Source organism: Tamandua tetradactyla, chromosome 19 (genome assembly GCF_023851605.1).
Source record: "Tamandua tetradactyla isolate mTamTet1 chromosome 19, mTamTet1.pri, whole genome shotgun sequence".
Taxonomy (NCBI): domain Eukaryota; kingdom Metazoa; phylum Chordata; class Mammalia; order Pilosa; family Myrmecophagidae; genus Tamandua; species Tamandua tetradactyla.
The window spans coordinates 12,254,645-12,273,930 of NC_135345.1; the positions used below are offsets into that span (position 1 = coordinate 12,254,645).

The 19,286-nt window shown below is 38.2% G+C and overlaps 1 long non-coding RNA gene and 1 pseudogene across 1 annotated transcript in view; one reads left to right on the plus strand and one right to left on the minus strand.

Moving 5' to 3' along the window:
* The window catches only part of LOC143663034 (uncharacterized), a 60,027-nt gene that overhangs the window by 38,627 nt on the left and 2,114 nt on the right, over positions 1-19,286 (plus strand). The window lies entirely within an intron of this gene.
* On the minus strand, positions 1,558-11,659 carry LOC143663706 (mRNA-decapping enzyme 1A-like; annotated as a pseudogene).

Sequence of the window (19,286 nt, forward strand, 5' to 3'; positions counted from 1 at the left end):
AATTCTTATTCTGTTGTCTTTTTATTTCTTTTTCTAAATCGACGCAAATGTACTAAGAAATGATGAATATGCAACTATGTGATGTTATTAAGAATTACTGATTGTACATGTAGAATGGAATGATTTCTAATTGTTTTGTTAATTCTTTTTTTAATTAATAAAAAAAACTATTAAAAAAAAAAAAAGAACCCATGCGAAATGGGGAGAGTCACATCTCCATCTAATCAAAAGGCCATACCCAGAATTGGGCGTGTCACAACTTTGTGGAGATAATCTAAAGTTTCTAACCTATAGCATTGAATCGGGATTAAAAGAAATGGCTGCTCCCACAAGACTGGGTCAGGATCAAAACATGGATTTTCTGGAGTACATATAGGTTCAAACGAGCACAAGCAGCTGTAGAGAATTTCCAGTCTGCATCCTTCTGTGGGTTTCTGCTTCCCACCAGTTCTTGAGATCTACATCTTATTATTTTTATTTTTATATTTTTTTATAGAAAAGATGTATGTTTATAGAAAAATCACGCAAAAAAATACAGGGTTCCTATATATCCTATTAACACCTTGCATTAGTATGGTACATTTGTTACAAGTAATGAAAGAAATGTTATTATAACTGTACTATTAACTATATAGTTCATGCTTTACATTAGGATTCACTGTGTGTTGTATAATCCTACATGCTTTTAAAAAGTTTTTTACATATATTTATATTCTGAGAAAGAGAGAGAAACCACTCTCATTTCTTTCTTTTTCCTCCAAACCCCAGCACCTCAGCCCCTCTCAGGGAGATGAATCTCAATCACAGAAAAAATAGCTAACAGTTGTTGTTCAACTGGTGCATGGCAGGCACTGTTCTGCTCTGTAGGCATTCGCCCCAGTTAATCCTCACCCAAGGCAGCACACCCATCTCCATATCACAGATAAGGAAAATGCACCACACTAAGCACCTTCTGAGAGGGGGGCACCAGTGCCTGATCCCCAGCCTCTAACTCAGCTCTTGCTCTTAGTCACATCTCTGAATGCAGGAAAGTCCTCAGGTCTTTCTCTCAGGCTGACCCACCCATCAATGTGCTTTCTTAAATAAAATAATCATTTTAGGAATGAAAACTGGTCAGAGCCAGCTTTTGTTTTAAATGGCAATTAATTCTTTCTTCTTGCCAAATGCAGACAACTGTTACTATGTGCTGGGGCTAGGACAAGGGGTGGGAAGAGTAACCAGGCTGGGAGTAACCAGTAGTTGTAAACTGTAATGAAAGCCACTGACTCAGATCAATGCTATCCCTCACCCCCAGCTCCCCAATATGCTCTATTGAAGAAAGTCAAGCTAAATTTAATTCATTTTCCAGTTCCCCACCCGAGGCACAGTGCATGGGGGATCTTTGAATCTCAGTGGACATGCGAATCCAATGAAGGGAAGCCACCCTGCTCATCTGTCCTTCGGGATAATAGAAGAGGTACCCTGTGCTAACAGCCACAGGGATTGTGCCACCCTGTGCAACTCTAGTGGGCCCCAACCTATTTTGTGCAGAGGTCTCTGGGACAGCCTCCCAGGTGCCTACAAGGTGCTGGGTGAAGAACTGGGTGGGGACTTGCCCACGGTGACCATGCCCTCACCACCATCTCCCATCTCCCCCACTTCCCTCCCTACAGCTCTAGGTGAGGGACACGTCTGAGTTTTCTATTTCACAAGGTAGGAATTGAGTGTTCAGAGAAATTAGGTGGCATGACTGGTAAGGAGCAAAGGTTAGACCTTGTATTTCTGAACATGCAATGTATACAAAGGGATTTCACATTCAATTCTCACGGCATTCCTGCAGGAAAAGCACCATTATCCCTGTTTCTCCAACCAAGAGCTCATGGCTCAGAGAGGGTCAGTGATTTCTCTTTGACCATAAGGCTAATAAGCAGTGGGGCAAGGATTGGAAAGCACATTTTCTTCACCCTAATCCCATGTTCTTGATATCTCTGGGCAGTCAAGAAGGGAAGTATCACAGGCAGGTGCAAAGGTATGGGGGCCTGATGCACTGCACCAAGCACAGCCGCTGGTTGTGGTTCACTCATTAGGCACATATTTATTGCACTCTGCAACATGCCAGGCACTGTGGTTGGCAGGGTGTTGGGGACATAACACAGTGATGAATAAAATATGCACAGCTCCTGGCACCACAGAGACACTTAAGAAGCCATGAGAGGTGAGAGGAGAGGTGCCAGGAAATATACATGTGCTACAAGAGCAGGTCACAGCACAGAAAACCCTCACCCTGCTAGGAGATCCAGGGAGAACTCACCCAGGAAGTGGCATTGAGGCAGATATCAGCAAGTGATAATAGAGGGCATGGCAGGCAGAAAGATTTTCAGGTACAAAACCTCACAAGTGGGAAAGTTGTTGTCATATCTGAGAAGCTAAGAATCCAGTGAGGTAAAAGGATGCATAAAGAGGGAGGAGCAGAAAACATGAGATGGGTGTGAAATGATAGAGCCAGATATTGTAGGGCCTCCTACTTCAGAGACCCAAAGACCCAACACAGTGGACCAGTCAGTGAGGCCTCGCCACTCTCACATGTCCTTTGTGGGGCAGGAAAGCAAGACCATTAAGCTGTTTAATCTCATCCCCCTAGGTCATTTCCTCCAGCTTCGAATGAATCATACAGTTTCCTTCTTTCCATCCACATGGCCTGGGTGCCGAGGCTTGGAAAAGGAGCCTGTTTCCCAGGTGCAGCCTCACCAGTGGCATATAAAGGGGGATTATTTCCCTTCCTGCAGCTTGACTCCTTGCACAGGCCGGTCTTGTGTTGGATTTCCTCATGGCCAGATCACATTACGAGCTAATATCTCATTTGTAAGCTCTACATCACACCTCAGTTTCACAACATTGTGGCTTCCAAATGTACATTTGTTTATTTCTCTTTCAAAATTAGTTGGGTACCCTACGGTGAGAGAGAGAAAATGGAATGTTCACTAGTCCAATAAAATAGAGAGGCCCTAAATTGCTATCTGGCCATAAGGATGTAACTTCATCTCTTAATTAATAGTCTGTAAAATGGGGTGTTAATTCATCTGCCATGACAGAACTGCATATAGTTCATAATAAAGTGGAGCAGAGTGGATTGGAATTTGGGATGCTTAACAGTAATGCTGCCTCTTCCACTAAACATCTCTCTTGTCCTCAGTTTCCCCATCTATTATATTAAAAAAATGGAACTAAAGTATCTCTAAGGACTCTTTTAAATATAATGTTCTTTTCTTTGCTTGTGATTAGTGATTAGCAAATTATTCTGAGAATTTTCAACTGTTAAGAATTAACATCGCTATATTTTTCACACACTATATTTTTACTTTTGGAAGATGAAAGCTGAGAAGAGATAAGGATAAATGAATTTTTGGTAGAGTAACACAATGTTTCCAATTTTCCAACCCTCATGTCCATGCCCTTTGTCATGTAACATTATAGTCCTGCCCACTCTGACTCTGACCTTGCTTTGGGCCAATGTGATATTGGCAAGTAGATACTCCAAAGACTCTTGTATATTGAGGTACCTCTGCCATAGCCGTGAGAAGGACATGCCAAGCTAGCTCACTGGACCCAGAAAGAGGATGAAGGCCATGTGGGGCAGAGCTAACCTTCAGACACATGAGCACATAAGCAAGCTTACCTAACCAAGCCCTATCAAGCCTATCTTGGATGAGTTAGAAAAAAAAACATTTATTATCATAGCTCATTGAGTTTTGGAGTGCCTTATTATGCAGCATTATTTTAGAAATATATAACTGATACAAATCTGAACTGAACCTAAGTATGTCATGATTTATTTAGTTCAAACAAACAAAAAAATCTCCAACTTGTTTTCTGTTTCCTCACTCTGTCTTCATTTGCTCTCCATCCTCCCTGCTGTCTCAGATAAAGACATATCTCTTTTCCATGCCAATAGTAATCCTTCCTCATCTGTCTCAATTACTTCCCTTCCAACTTCATCCCTGTTGTCACTCCACCCATCATCCATCCCTTAGAAGAATGAAGGCACCTTGACATCTACAAGGCAAGCTTCTCTTAGAGAGGTAGATTAAAAAGGAGAAACCATCATTGTCTGGAAAAGAGGGCTGTTACAAGACCATTTTTCAAAGAAAAGTATCTATCATCTGGTAGTCACCAGGGAAATAAGAAAGAGGGCTAGGGATCATAGAATGGATCCCAACCAGCTCTTCTGCAGGTGGCTCACAACACTGGGAAGTAGTGAGGTAGGAGTCCTGAATTCAAAGTGCTGCATCCTGGGGAGAAGAAGGAGCACCAGTTGTGAAATTCCCTTAGTTTCCCAGAATCCTGCCTTAGAAATCATGACAGCCCATGTAAGGATCTGCCCATACTCATCAGCTTTAGCTGATTTTGAACCTCCTGAATCTGAAATTATCATCTACAGGTTCAACTCAGTGGTAGGGATTCAGCCTCTTGAGTACTGTTTTATGATAATTATTGACTCAGTTGAAATTGTATTAAACAAAAAAGCAAACATTTTCTTATGTTTCTGTCAATGAAATTTAATATATGTTTCAAAAATGCTAAATATGCTTCTAGGACCTTCTTTAAGTAACTTTTACAGGTGCTAAAACTTGGTTTTAAAATTTTATTTAAAAAATTGCAATCATATACAAATTAGGATGATAATTGCTCATTTAAAAACATATAATAGCTTAATATTTGCAAACATACATAGATAGTATAAAATCCATACCCTTAAAAATGTCAATGATGCAGTACTGTGCTCAAGGAACAAAAATCTTGCTGTAATTCCAGAGCTTCTCACCCCTACATTTGAGGGACCTGGAAATCTGGTACATTGAGACTCCAGAAGGCCACATGGCCAGAGCAGTAGTACAAAATTAAAAAAAAAAAAAAAACTAGAACACATATTTTATTAAAAACATTTTTAAGAAATCATGCAAATAATAGAGAAATATAATTTTACATTTTCCCCACTTCAACATAAATAATATTGCATCTTAACATTTTCAATGGAGATATGAAATACAAAACTGAGTGAAACACTGAACATGTCTCTACTGATGAATTTGTTGTAAAACAGGCTCATTGATGCCCAACTGACTCAGTGAAATATGCTCAAAAATGACTTTGAGAAAGCCCAGTGTAAGTTGCTTTATTTTCTTAAAATCTCAAGTGAGAATTTAGACACTTGAAAACACAGGGCATTGTTGGTTCCAGAAGGCATTTTAAACACACCTAAAGAAAACCAAATGTCAGTAAGAAACATGCACACAGCAAATGTGCAGCAAGAATGCAAGACATTTCCCTGCGAACCCACTCTTTCCTGTGCCACTTCTCATTCCTTTGTATTTCCATGTTTTGAATCACATTATGATGACAAATTTTGGTTTTGAAGAAGTTTAGGTACCTTCAATTTCACATTGCATTATTCATGATACAATGACTATTGAAGCCTCTATTACCAAAATAAGAAAAATTGAAACTACATTATTTGAAGAGGACAGTAATAAAATCGTGTAGTAAAAATATTTATCTAGAAGCGGATTTGACAAGATTTATATTTCTTACAAGAAAACATGGGCCAGAAAAAAAAATGTTTGACATGCAAAATATGCCCAAATTTGTTCTAAACTAAAACTTGTGCATCCTCTGACTGAGAAGGATCCAGGTCACCTTGGGTTTTTAAACATTGCTCCTTGTGATGGCGACTCATAAGCTTTGGAGGTAAGCTATGTACACTTCACATGCAAACAGCATAAATGCTTCTCCTGACACTGACAGTCACCTGAAAATTCAGGATTTAAAGTTAATTAGGCCAACCTTCATACCTTACAAATTTCTCAAGAGTTGCACAATAAAGAGGAGCTTCTAACTCTAAGACAGAATAAACTTATGAAGTATGTAATAACATGGATGGACCTAGAGAACATTATGCTGAGTGAGACTAGCCAAAAACTAAAGGACAAATACTGTATGGTCTCACTGATATGAACCGACATTAGTGAATAAACTTGGAATATGTCATTGGTAACAGAGACCATCAGGAGATAGAAATAGGATAAGATAGTGGGTAATTGGAGCTGAAGGGAAACAGACTGCCCAACAGGACTGGATACAAAAACTCAGAAATGGACAGCACAATACTACCTAATTGTAATGTAATTATGTTAAAACATTGAATGAAGCTGCATGTGAGAATGATAGAGGGAGGAGGGCTGGGGACATAAATGTAATCAGAAAGAAAGACAGATGTTAAAGATCAAGATGGTATAATCTAGGAATGCCTAGAGTGTATAATAGTAGTGAAATGTACAATGTACAAATTTTAAGAATGTTTTTGAATGAGGAAGAACAAAGGATTGTCATTATCGCAGGGTGCTGAAAATAGATGATATCTAATACTTTAAAATGTCACATTATGTGTGAGACTAAAGCAAAAAATGTTTATTTGTTACAAAATTTAGATTTTGACTAGAGCATTTCCTAATATAACTAATGTAGATAGTTTGATTGAATGTCATAAGTACTTGGAATCTCAGGTAGCACATGAGTTTTTGTTGGTTTGTCCAGAGTGATCCCCCGATGAATCCCAGAATGATTTGATCAGTGACTGGAAAAGTATTTGCAAGCCCCCTTCGGGGAATGGTGAGAGTGGGGAGAAATTCAACCTCCCCAAGTTGAATTCTTGATATTCTCACAAACAGTGTGGACAACAAAAGCTATAGACTGAGCCCCCAGTCTTGGGGTTTGTTCACATGAAACTTAAACCCACAAAAGATAGGTCAAGTCTACTTAAAATTTAGGCCTAAGAGTCACCCCCAAGAGAGCCTCTTTTGTTGCTCAGATGTGGCCTCTCTCTCCAGCCAATATGATGAGCATTCTCACCACCCTCCCCCTCTCTGCATGGGACATGACTCCCAGGGGTGTGGACCTTCCTGGCAACGTGGGACAAAGATCCTGGAATGAGCTGAGACTCAGCATCAAAGGACTGAGAAAAACCCTAGAATGATCTGAGAATTAACATCAAGAGACTGAGAGAACCTTCTCGACCAAAAGCGGGAAGAGTAAAATGAGGCAAAGTGTCAATGGCTGAGAGATTCCAAACAGAGCTGAGAGGTTATCCTGGAGGTTATTCTTACGCATTAAGGAGATATCACCTTGTTGTTCAAGATGTAGTGGAGAGGCTGGAGGGAATTGCCTGAAAATGTAGTGCTGTGTTTCAGTAGCCATGTTTCCTGATGATGATAGAACAATGATATAGCTTTCACAATGAGACTCTGTGAATGTGAAAACCTTATGTCTGATGCTCCTTTTAGCTACTATATCAACAGAAGAGTAGAACATATGGAATAAAACTAAATAATAGGGGGAACAGATGTTAAAATAAATTCAGTTTGAAATAGTGGTAGGTGAAGGTGAGGGGTAAGGGGTATGGTGTGTATAGTTATTTTTTCTCTCTATTATCGTTTTATTTCTTTTTCTGTTGTCTTTTTATTTCTTTTTCTAAATTGATGCAAATGTACTAAGAAATGATGAATATGCCACTATGTGATGATATTAAGAATTACTGATTGTATATGTAGAATGGAATGATTTCTAAATGTTTTGTTAGTTAATTTTTTTTAATTAATAAAAAATAAAGAGGAGCTTCTGCCTTAAGGGAACAAAGCTGTTGGGAGATGTGTGAGTCTATTCAAATACTTCATTGTAACCAGAACAAAAAGAGCAGAGTCCACCTACCAGTGATGCCCAGAAACACCTTCACTCCAAGCTCTTTGGAGCTAGCCCCCAGAGCCTGTACCCAGACCTCAGAGAGTGGGGAGAGGCACACAGACAGACAAATTGGCCCAAATGCAGCACTTCTGGGATTCTGCAAAACCTAGCAGGAAGTGTCTTTTCTAATGTCCATTCTTATTCAACTAAGTTTTTAAGCTAAGTGTCCAGTAGAGATACTGCAGCAATGTAAATATGCAGCCTAAGATAGCATGAAGTTCTGGATAGTAAGCCTGATTGAGGAATAAGCAACTGAACTATGACCTTCAGGCTATGGTCACTCAACTGCAACTATCCAAGTTTCGCCTGGCTTCTCTAGGGACTCATTCTGGCCTGAAATTCCTGGTAATTATGACCATGAACTTCTGGCTTTGGAATTTTAAACAAATGCTAGGAATATACATATTTAGGAGTTGCTACAGGTTTATCCTTTTCAAGTCTCCATGATTTGGAAACTTAAAAGTTTAGTTTCACACTATGGAAATCTTATTATAGATTCCTTTTACTATCTACCATATTCATTCCATGGATTAAAAAGTGAAAACTAACAGATTTGATTATAGACCCTCTGTTATGGTTCGATTCATGTGTCAACTTGGCCAAGCAATGGTGCCTAGTTGTCTGGTCAAGCAAGCACTGAACTAACCATTACTGCAAGGAAATTTCATGGCTGGTTAATAAGCCAGAAGGCTGATTTATTAAATCATCAGCATATTGATTGCATCCATGGCTGATTATGTCTGCAGTCAGCCAGGGGGAGGTCTTCTGCAATTAGTGATGTTTAATCTAATTCAGCTGAAGGCTTGAAAGGAGAGCATCATTTCATCTCAAATGTCTATTATAACAAGAATCTCTTGATTATCCTGTTTACCAAAACCCAATGAGATAACAAACCATCTCCTGTGTCAGCAATTTTTTGTATTTTGCTATAACTGATTCTTTCCTGGATGATGCAGAAATAATTCATTTTGGTAAGTGTATTTATACACTATCTTTAAAAACTATCCTAATTGAATATGAAAACTTAGAAGCTTCCATGAATTCTGCACAATTCACACATAACCAGGTGACAGTGATAGAAGACACTAAATTAATAAAAGTTGTTTAAGAAGCACATTTAGTAGATTAACAAAAGCCAATCAAAATATTCATTATGCTAAAAACTAAGACCAACCTAAAACAGGTATATGCTCACAAGTAATTTTGTAAATTTCAGCTAGAAAAATCTATGGACTTATGATTGAGTTGCCATCAAAGGTTTAATGATCATCCCCAAGGAATAATTACATCTGTGAGCATTATTCACAGCCAATCCTTATGCTAACTGGTTGAGCAGATTGGATTTCTAACCCATTCTTAAATAGTGCTCAGAAAAGTAAGCAGTACATCTTAATTGGTTAAATACTACAAAATGAACTCTATCATAGAGGTGAAGATATTTTCATTCAAAGATTCAAAGGATATCTTAAAATTATTAGTGCTGAGATAAATCTAAATTTACATAAAAATACTTCTAATCACCATTACATGCCATAAAAGAACACCTATAAATCACAGCAGATCAATCATAGTATAAACTAAGCATCTTTACATATTTTTACCCTTTTATCTGGAAACAAATGCACAGCCTAGGAATACATTGATAAATTTCGAATTTCATACTTTTAAAACAAATCCATATTCTACAACAAAGTAAGTGCAATGTGAATAATAGTTCCTTTTTTTGCATATTTTTAAAACTATTTTCAGTACTTTCAAGGAAGGGAACCAGAATGGCTTTGCCATATTGGTCCATTGATACTTTTGTCAAAGTGCTCAAGTAAACAGTCAATAATGACTTTTAACCGGTAGTTAGACGGAAAATAAAGCTGTGTGTCATATAGAAATTTAACACTTTCAAAATCACTGGAGAGTTTAATGTAAAATAAAGATTTCTGATAAGATTCAGGTTTTACCAAACACAGCCATTTTTTCCAAAGGTGTGACATGACTGCTGCTGCACTACCACAAGGCCTGGCAGGGCCTGATTCAAACAGTAACATGCAGATGGGAGCCTGCTGCAAGGCAGGAATGGGAACACTTAAAACCAAAACACAATTGAGAAATTTCAGAACTACTTGTAAGGCCCAAAAGGGGCATTAATCTAAAATAAATGTCACTTGACCAAATCAATCCTAATTTCTCAGCCTAAATTCTAGTCTCTAAAATTTGAAGCTACCTTTGCACAAAGCTGACTTCTACACATTCAGAACTTAACTCTCAGCCTAATGCCTCAAAAGGCCTGTTATTAGGAGTTAACGGGTAGGGAGTGAGAGGTGTGGGTTGGACTGAATTTTGACTGCTGTAAAGGCTGGTTATTACTCCTTCCTAAATCATCAAAAATGAAAATAATATGAAAATCAGACCCCTTATTGCATATACCTGCTTATATCTGATAAAACATCCACATAATACAAGCTGTCTTTTTTTCTTAAAACTGGATAACACCTTAGGCTGTGGAAACACTTCAGTGTCCAGGTTTTGCTGCACAGACTGAAGGGGAATGAGCACTTAGTTGATCAGGGAGCTCTTGCTGCTTCTGTTTTAGGAGAAAGCTCTATGAAGCCTTCAGGTGTGGCCAGCTAGCCAGCTAGTGAAGGAAAGCTGGGTGTCATTACATCTTTCCCAAGTGATGTGTCTATTTTTGGTTATGCTGTGGGGTCAACCTCAGTTCCTGGGGATCAAAGTTTGGGAGGGATGTATCAGCTTGTCACATTCAAGGGGGTCCTGAAGGGGCTATGATTGACAATCAGACCAGTGTGGGTTAGCTCAAGACTGATTCAGGAGTGGAGACCTCTATCTAGGCATGGTCTTCACTGCCTGTGTCATAGTGTTGTTTTTTTTTTTCAGGTAAGCTGGGTGGAATCTCTGTAGTAGGAGTTTCTTCTGGCAGAGTAGAACTGAGGACATGATCAACCAGATGATGTAGCTTGGGGTAGCATGCTTTACATGAGACTGTATGATGGAGGTAGGAGGGATTAGCATCTTAGAGGCAGGGTAGTAATCTCAGGTTGGACTGAGTGGTGGGCAGCAGATTGTACACCAAGGATTTCTGACCGAGAGTTCCCTCCTAACTGCTCAAAGGAAAAATGTAGGATTGGGCTGGGTTCTTTCTGGGAGACATCTCTTGGCAGCTTCTCCACCTCTTCTGAATCAAGGTCCATGACTGTTAGCTGTTCCTTTGGTTCCAAATAATTCATCCACTGTCAAATGTTTGTGTGCAGGTGTAGAAAACTTATCTTGTGACCCAGAGAGTGTATTTTCTAGAGTCTCAGTCCTTGTCAGATGAGAGAGCAGAGTTCTTGGCTATAACCGAGGACTGGAAGTAGTTGAGTCACCCATCTGATTTCTCTCATATTCATCCTTGGCTCTGCTCAGCATCTATAGGATGCTGATGGGCCTGTGGCCACTGCAGCCATTGGCCTGGTTAAGACTCTGTTTATCCCAAGCAGCCTGCCAGAATTGCATGTCTCCTCTTCTATCACATTGGCCATGCATTTGGTCATGTGGTGGCAGGCATTCTTTCATAAAACCAGACACTGTATATTGGCAAGCTTGCATTTCTGTATAGAAGAAATGGTCTATGGAACTGAAATTCGAACTCTTTATTTATTGGTTCAACAAGATTGTGCATATTCAGCCAATTAACAATGGTAAAACCATAGTAAGTTGAGGCTGACCCCTGATATACAAATATCTATATCAGTCTTCTCTAACTGATTGGTCTTGGGGCAGAAAGTGTACAGAATAACTTGGCTGGTGAGGTCTGGAATGCTAGTGGTGTGGGGGTTGTGTTGCTTCAGGGCCACCGACTCATCTCCTGCTCAGCTCAACTCAGCAGCTCCATCTTGATTCCAGAGCTGAGCCCCTCCCTTTAGTAACTTTTAACTTGAATTTTCCTTAGTTTGAACTGAAGGCTAGAGACCAGCTCTTCAGTATCCTCCTTTGATTTCCCTCTTTGTACAGGAAACCCAAGATCAAAACAATGAAAAATAAGTACAATTGTTTATAAGAGGTACAAGTGTCCTATGAAACATGAAAGTCATGTGAGTATTAGGTGGTATTTATAGTATATAAATATGGTATATATGATTTCTATCAGGAGGTTTTCAGTAGAAATCACTAATGTGAGTATGTTTAAATAAAAGGATATTTTAAATTACAGCTTACTAGATCATAAGCTCCATCAGATGAGGTATCTGTCACTTTTATTTATAACTTTATGTTTATTGCTTTTCAGGGTACATGAAGAATGGTAGATGGAGGGAAGTATGATGGATTAATAAAGGAAATATGCAGTATGCCAGATATTCTTCAAAGCTCAGGGCATACAAAAAAACCCATTAAAACCAAATCCCTACTCTAGAAGAGCTTTCAATTATCTTGGTTCTGATCATATTTTACAATTCAAGAATTAGGCTCTTCTAATTTATGGTGGGGTATGACATATTTCCTTAGACCAAATGTACTTTCAACTAGAACAGAGCACCTTCTTATGCCATTTTGGCCAGGACAATTTTGATAGAATGTTCTCCATATATCCATCACTGAGATTACAGCCATGATATAATAATCTATTGTGGTGGTTATTTCTCCATTAAAATGGTAGTCCTTTTGGCCATTGAGGACTTGGCATATTGTACGTGCTTAACAAATATTTCTAGGATAAGTGATTGAATGAATGTGCCTTCAAATTTGTATTTTTATTATACTGAGTCTCCTCTTTTAAATCTTTGTTATAGAATATAGGAATGAATGAAAATGAATGGATGGGTAAAGATCACTTGCCTATTATATCATTCTGAATGTGGACATCATCCTGATATGTGGTATTGTGGACCAGCAAGGAGCACTATGGGGTAAACATGCTGAGACCAGAACAGTAAGGCTAACAACAAGAGGCAGGTCAATGCTGGGAGGGTGGGAGAGATGTCCTCCAGATATATCAACAACTAGCAAGTCTCTTTACTACACAAACTCTGAAGCAACTGTAAATAAAATAAGAGTGTTGGCAGATAGGAGATAAAATATCAACTTCATTACTTAATAAAGGCTAGGATTATGAGAAAATTGAATTTCTTCATAATAAACCACAATACTTTGGGTTGAATTGGGTCCCCTTAAAACATATATTGAAGTTCTAATCCCCAGAACTCCTAATGTGATTTTATTTGGAAACAGGATCATCACAACTCTAATCAGTTAAGCTGTGGTCATACTGAGGTAGAGGTGGCCCTTAATCCAATATGATTGGTGCCCATATAAGAAGAGGAACAGAGACACAGTGACAGAGACACACAGGGAAGAAGGACATGTGAAGATGAAGGCAGAGACTGGAGTTATGTAGCTACGGGTCATGGATCATCAAGGATTGCCAACACCACCAGAAGCTGGGAAGAGGCAAGGAAGGATTCTTCCCTAGAATGACTGGAGAGAGTATGGATCTGCCAACACTTTGATTTCAAAATCTTAGGCTTCAAAATTATGAAAGAATAAATTTTTGTTGTTTTAAAGCTGCCCAGTTTGTGAAACTCTTGTAAGGCAGCCCCAGGAAACTAATACACTCAGAATTACAGACCCTTATGCATTCCAGCACAGTCAGTGCTGGACCACCACATTGGAGCAAATTCCTATACAAACTGTCCTACATGGAGCATCAGAGAATGTGGGACTCTGGTTTCCAAGAAAGGAAGGAAAAGAAGATGTGACTGATCTATGTACATCCCAGTTTCTCCTTTATAATTCAACAATCAGAAAAATCCTAGGATGGAGGGTAAAGAAAGTTGAGAGTCCAAGATTGCTCTTCTCATGGGGAGGTCTCTCCACATAGATTGAAACATTGGAAGTGAGCAAAGCATCCCATACAAATCAAACTTGGTCCTTAGAAGGGTCAGGATAGATATAGCATCAGATCAAGTAATTGGAGGGGTCAGTTCTGAGAAAGAGTATGTCTGAGAGTGGTAAATGGGTGATCATGATCATAACCAACCAAAGAATTTGTTGACAAGGAGGAAAAGGACAGGCCTGGAATTCCAAGGTCTCCTGGATGATTTATCTTGCTGCAGATTTATACTGCTCCCCCTTTCTTTCCAGCAACTCCTCCCAATAATATATTTCATCTATTCTTACTGTCAAAGCACTCTGGACTAAGTCATTATGCCTATTGTTTTAATAATTAATTTCCTACCCCTGCACATTATGACCATGGCCTTTCATTTTAAGTGGCAAAACTTCCTTTTTGTTTTTTGAAGTTGCATACATAAGTATAGGTTTAAATTCCAAGAACTTCTCATTTAATTTACTTCTAATTAATTTACTGTGGGGCATTTAGTAAAAACTGAATAATTTATCCTTTTAGTTAAATTCTGTTGGAGAAATTGGAATAAAAATGTTTTAGGTATTTCCGAAGCTTCTATTAAGAAAGTGCAGCAAGTTGATTTGATTAAAATACCACTCATTGTAAAATGTGCAAAAGAAGGTGAACCAGGGCAGAAAAAATATTTTGTTCCTTTAGGTGAGTAAAATCTTGTATTAAATATTTCTCATGTATTCTAGTCTTGGTTGGAAGGTATCCTCATATGAACAAGGCATCATCTTTTCATACTGAAAACTGATATTTAATATATAGTATTGTCAGAGCTATCAGGAATATTTATTTAGTATGGATGGTTCTTTCTTAACTATGGCCCTGTTCTCTCCAGGGCCATGCTTTTCAAGGAATCACTTGCTTTAATGGATCTGTTCTATACTAAGTAAAAGAGCAAGTATTTATTATGTATTTGTTATCAGACTCAATCCATAATTTATTTCAATCACAGGATAACCAGAACTTAGGTATGCTGCTTCTCTCTATTTTCTCAGATAGGCTGCATTATTTCTATTTCCATTTTCTTTCAGTTTTTTTAAACAACTATCTATTCTGTAAACTTCATGATAATAGATGTTGTGTGTTTTTTGTTCCCCTTTATGTCTCGCTCAAACTGAGTACAGTGGCTAGCCATAATGTGTATTCCACAAACATTGAATGAATGAATGAATTTGTCACCAATATTTTCAATGCAAAGTACTTAAAGATACATGAAGGGTAATCTCATTAAGATTACAATATAGAGGCTGCAAGGGTAGTTCAGTGGTAGAATTCTCACCTACCACGCAGGAGACCTGGGTTCGATTCCTGACCTATGCATTTCCTGAAAACAAATAAACAAAAATTCAACAAATGGTGCTGCAATAATGGGATACTCACATGGAAAAAGAATGAAATGTGACCCCAGCCATACAGCATACAAATAAAAGAGAGACTACAATATGTAAAAAAAGATCAATGTACATAGATACGATAACACCAGAGAGGTAATGATAAAACCTGGGAGTGGAGTTAGAGGCGAGGTTTAGGGAGGGTATTCCCAACATTGACATTGGGCACAGGGGAGCAGGAACAGCTCACTTCGGAGACGACTTCTTTTCAAGACATCTTGGTATTTTCATATTGCATCTGGCCCCTTTTTTAAGCAAAACTTTACTCTCTTGGGTAAACGGCACAGGGAAGTAAGATTGGGATACTGGTAATAAGATGAACTGCTACTATGATGATATCTACTCAGGGCCAAGAACCACGCTTTATATAAAATATGTCATTAACTCTCACAAAAATCCTAGATGGCAGGGAGCCCTGCTCCTTTCTGTAGCTGAGATAATGAAGGCTGAACTGTGCCTAGGACATTCAACGCCCAAGCCATATCTTGGTCTCTCCTAGATCCTTCCTCTTTGAAATGATTTTTAATATTTGCTGTTTCTAAATTGTTTCTTAACAACAGTTCAGCTAAAGAAAAGTAAAATAAGTCCTCGCCCTATTAACCTGCGTTTATGCCCTGGCTATGTGCAGGAGCTCGTGTGTCCCACTGGAGCTCTCTGGCACTCAGTCTCTCATCGCCAGAACAGGGATAACACAACCCTCCTCAGGAGCTCTTGTAAGAATCTAATGAGACAGCAGCATGCCTAAACCACCTGGTACCTGCTCCATTCAAGTATGACTGTTTCTTTTCCTAGACTTGGCTTCCTATTCCCAAACAGGGTGGCTTGGGAATAAGGACAGAGGAAGTGAAAAACAAGGCAAAGATCACATGAGGACATTATGCTGAGTAAAATAAGCCAGACACAAAAGGACAATTATTCTATCATCTCACTGATTGGAAATAATTAGAATAAGCAAATCTGTTGAGTCAGAACCTAGAATATAGGATACCAGAGGCTGGGTTGGGGATTGGGTTGCGGATAGGGAATGGGGACTTCAATGTTTATATGGTACAGAATTTCTACTTGAGTTGATTGTAAAGTTTTGGAAATGGATGCTGGTGATGGTAGCATAACACTGTGAATATAATTAACAACATTGAATTTTATATGCGAATGTGTTTTCTTTAAAGGCAATAAGAAGGATTTTTATGGTGATGGAACTTTTTTATCTTTACTGTATCTATGGCAATATCTTGATTGTGATATTGTAGGATAGATGTTATCATTGGGGGAAACTGGCTAAAGGTACATAGACTCTATATTATTTGATAAAACTGTATGTGAATGTACTATTACTTCAAAATAAAAAGTTTAAATTAAAAGAAAAATTGCATAAAGTCAAACAAACAAAGCAAAGCGGTGCCTACTATTACACTATTTACAGAATAATCTTTCTTCTTTACCTTTTTTTTTTCTGCACACCCTTATTACCATATAGTACAAATAATAAAATTTACTCTATTAAAGTTCAGTGGTTTGGGGGGTATATTCAGAGTCATGTAACCATCATCACAATCTACATTTAGAATATTTCATCACCCCAAAAAGAAACCACATGCCGATTAGCATTTACTCCTCACTCTCCAACCCCTACCCCCAAACCTTCCCTGGCAGTCACTAATCTACTCTCTACTTCTATAGACTTGCCTCTTATGGACAGTTCCTATAAATAGAATCATACAGTACGTGGCCTTGTATGATTGGCTTCCCTCACTTAGCATAATGTTTTTAAGATTCATCTACATTTTAGCATGTATCAGTATTTTATTTCTTTTTAAGCATATTTTGTTTTTCCATTTATCAGTTGATACACCAATAGGTTATTTCCAGTTTGGGGTTATTATGAATAATACTGCTGCAAACATTTGTGTACAGTTTTTGTGCAGACATATGTTTTCATTTTTCTTGGGAATATGACTAGAAGTGTAATTAATGGGTCCATCTCCTTCATCTTGAACAAGGAGAAAATGATGATAGGGGAATAAGGGAGAATCCATCAAGGTAGTACAAAAACTACTTATAGTGCATATGGAATGTATTAGTTTCCTGTTGCTGCTATAACAAATTACCAGAAACTTAGTGAATTAAAACATGATAAATTTATTATTTTACAGTTCCAGAAGTCAGAAGTCCAAAATTGGTCAGCAGAGCTGCTTTCCTTCTGGTGGTTCCAGGGGAAAATACATTTCCTTGTCCATTCCAGGTTCTCTCCATCTTCAAATATCCCTCTCTCTCTCTCTCTCTCATAAAAATCTTCTGACTGACCCCACCTGAATAAACCACGATAATCTCCTCACTCAAAGGCCTTACCTTAATCACACCTGCAAAGTTCCATATGACATGTAAAGTAAATAGTCACAGGTTCCAGGGATTAAGGTGTGGAAACTTTTGGCGCAATTATCATAAGTTATGATGTTCTTTTTATCAGATATTATAAGCTTAGCTATCAAAGCATAGAAATTAGAATTAACTTTGCAAAGTGAGAGAAACATGCTTGTCATTTTCGTTTAGACGATATAAATCTTAGCACTACCAAAGTAACTGATCAGCACAGTTATAGGAATGGTTCCCTGGGTCAGAATTCGAAGGACCAAATCCTAGTTCTGTAACGTACCAGCTGAGTGACTTTGGCAAGTTAATTAAGCCTTTTATGCCTCTGCTTTTACATATGCACAATGGAGGAAATAAAGATACTAGTTCATGTAATGTTTTTAAGAATTAAATAAACCTTTGAAAATACTTAGAACAGGCTCTGGAATATAGCAAATGTTTACAAATATTTATTAACAAATTATCAAAAAAAATGCTGAAAGGACAGTCAGTGAGCCTAACTTCATACGAAGCAATGAAAATATTTTTTCTTTATGAGAGTTTAAGTCATTTACCAAGAAAATCTCTAGCTTTGTTTCTTTATAAAACACCATTCTTGGGCGGGCCGCGGTGGCTCAGCGGGCAAAGTGCTTGCCTGCTATGCCGGAGGACCTCGGTTCGATTCCCGGCCCCAGCCCATGTAACGAAAACGGAGAAACAAAATACAATAAAACAAGAAAATGTTTAAAAAAAGATGTTTCCCTTTCTTCCTCTCTTCCTTCCTTCTATCCTTCCTTCCTTCTCTCTGTCTTTCCTTTAAAAAAAAAAAAAAAAAAAACACCATTCTTTCAGGTTACCAGATTCTAAGATTTTCAGTCAAGCATGCTATGTTGCTGCGGGGTTGTTTGGGTATCAATATCAGAGACCCTAAGTCTTATAACAGAGAGTGAGTTGGAGGCCTTTATCTAATGTCCATTGTGACTTTTACAATCCCTAGTCACCTTCTCCCCCAAATAGCATTATAGTAACCACACAGGTGGTTAACATTTATTGAGCATTTACTATGTGCCGGGAAATGTTCAAAGCATTGAAAAGTAATTAGCTCATTTAATTTTCATCCCTACCTGTTAGGTAGCTAGTATAAAATCTTTTTTATAGACATAGAAATGGAGGCCCAGAGAGGTTATGCCTCTTGCCCGATATTGTACAGAGTTGTAAGAAATGAATCCCAGAGTGTAAACCTGATCTTATGACCTCAGGTGAATTATCTCTCCACAAGGGAAGCCCTGAACATGGCAGATGAGACAAATTCTGGACCCAGCCTTCATGGATTCAAAGTCTGGCTCTGTGACATGTACAAGCTGGATAACTTAAGGCAAATTGCTTAACTTCTCTGTGCCTTATCCATAAATTGGTACTCAAGAGGGTGAGAATGGAGTTGTTATGAGGAATAAATAAGACACTGTGTACAAAACTTAGAACATCACCTGTCCCAGAGTAAAGCTTCATTAAGATCCTTCAAATGGAAATTAGTTTCCTTAGTAATAGGCTCTGATTTTTGAATGTCATCAAAAATAAAAGAAAATTGCATTTCTTCATAATTGCCTATAAACAGATGTTTAGTACTCAACAACCTCTGCAGGTATTTTTCATTCACACATTCATTCTTTTATTCTTTGTTTTATTTCTTTAACAAACGTGTTGGGCCTCCAGTATAAGCTAAATCCTATATCATAGGTTCTTACAGCCAGTCTTTATAAAACATCCCACACAAGTGGTTCTACTGGGGCCATTTTTCCAATGAAGAAATTGAGACGCAGAGATTTTAGCTCATGATGGCTATAGGTTCAGGTCCAGGAAAGGGGTTT